Source organism: Haemaphysalis longicornis, unplaced genomic scaffold, assembly GCF_048455015.1.
Source record: "Haemaphysalis longicornis isolate Haplotype H1 unplaced genomic scaffold, Haemaphysalis longicornis Haplotype H1 scaffold_3, whole genome shotgun sequence".
In the NCBI taxonomy this organism is placed as follows: Eukaryota; Metazoa; Arthropoda; class Arachnida; order Ixodida; family Ixodidae; genus Haemaphysalis; species Haemaphysalis longicornis.
In genome coordinates, this window is record NW_027526335.1 from 152,457,314 (window position 1) to 152,459,350 (window position 2,037).

A 2,037-nucleotide genomic window follows, 5' to 3' on the forward strand; every position below is an offset into this window, starting at 1 on the left:
GTAGCCTCTGTTCAGTGCTCTCATTCAACCGTGTGCTGCACCCCTCTCCAGGGTCTTACTCGTACCGAGAAGCAGTGCCGGATTAGGAAACTTTGGGGCCCGGCGCTACTGCGTCATTGGTGCCCTGATGATGATGATTATGATAACGGCGACAATGATAAAGATTCCGCTTTATTATGCTTAAATTTTCGAATACCATGTTATGCTCTCTGATCACTGGTAAATTATACAAAAATTTAGGGTTTCTGGAAAATAATTTCACGGCTTGATGTCGAGTATTATGTAACGGATTTTATCAGGCTTTAAAGTTAGCATCGTTTGATTGCCGGTCAATCACAAATTCCCAATTAATCGAAGTGCCACGTTGGACTCCACATGTGCACGCCATAGAACAGAAGTGTAATTTCTTATAAGGAGCACTTTTTATTAATGGTTCAGGTTTTAGTTTTATACGCATAAAAATCAACAGGACAAATCTATTGTCGTAAGTTGTAATGAGTAACGTTTTTTTTTTTCTTGAAGTGCGGCGTCGATCAGGAACCCAATCTCCTGGCTCTAGCTGATTTGGCAGGGAGCTCAGCATCGAGATGGTGTTGAAAATTTCGGAGATTCTGGCCGGTGTGGCGAACTCGAGACGTTGTTTATATGATGATGGGAAGTAAAAAATTTATATATATATATATATATATATATATATATATATATATATATATATATATATATATATATATATATATATATATATATATATATATATATATATATATATATATATATGTGTGTGTGTGTGTGTGTGTGTGTGTGTGTGTGTGTGTGTTACCAAAGCTTAGTACATGAGTAATAAAAGAAAAACTTCAAAACTGCAGTTAGACTTGAGCTCCAAATGCGTGAATACCCCTTGAGCACCCCGAACTCAAACTCTCCTCTCTCGCATGCTCAAGTGTATGAAACCGCTCGCGTGACAACGACCGGGACTCTTTTCTTGCCGCAAGATCCGTCAAATTGCCCATAACACCGCTGTATACTTAACTTCCGATGCCATCCTCAATCTGGCTGTCGCTTAGGGGGCTTATAAATTGCAAGCGTAACATCAACGGTTGCGACCCCAAGTCTCACGGGACTCTTGCTCAGCCAAGGACCTTCTTAACCTCGGCATTTAGTTGTCTCGACAATGTCCCTCCAGTTCTCCACCTGCACATATGAGAGGGCTGAGAGTCCGCGCAGGCCGCTGTCACCCACAGACTATTTCCCAACAGTTAGCCGCCACGACTTACGGGCCAAAATCCGGTAGGTTCACCGCGCAGACGAGAAAGCACGCGGCGGTTAGTACACGCGCCGCTCGTGAAGAAGGTTGGCGAAATGTGTGGGGGGAAGGAGGGTGCGGGGGCTCGGACGTTCCGCGCAACGCAACCTCCCTATCGCAGCACAATTAGCAGAAATACGATAAGCCGAAAAATGGCTCTTTTTGGGCTGGAAATGCGGTCTGTTTCATGAGTGGATTTGCGTATGGCCATCGAGCCTTTAGCGTCGATGGACTCCGGTTGCGCGTCGGTCATGGTTGCGACGGGTGAGTGCGAGAGATGGCATCATACAACAGTCTAATGGCGATAGAATACCGCTGTTCACCCCTGCGCTGCCGCTCCCGTCGGTTCCGCACAACAGTTACAGCAGCCAGTAGTTTTTTATCGGTCGGTCGGGTTGTTGTTCGGTCGTCACTGACAGTGAAAACGCGCCGGAGCTTCTCGTCGAGATTCGGCATCTACTACGGAGCCGATTCTGGGTCGACCTCTTGCTTTCGAGTCCTCGACACGCCTGCCGCGTCTACCGTTTTGCCCGCGCACCTTCGGGGGTTCCTCTCATCCTACCGCTTTGCAAAAGCCGGACCAGATCTGCGCCCTCCGCCGGCTCATTCGAAAGCGAAAAGCGCCCACGGGGACAAACAGCTTAACGTCCCCTAGTCGTGGCGGAGGTCCGTTTCCAAAACGGCATCGAAGGGGTCGTACAACAGGATGCGTTTTAAAGACGATAGTCTTTCTT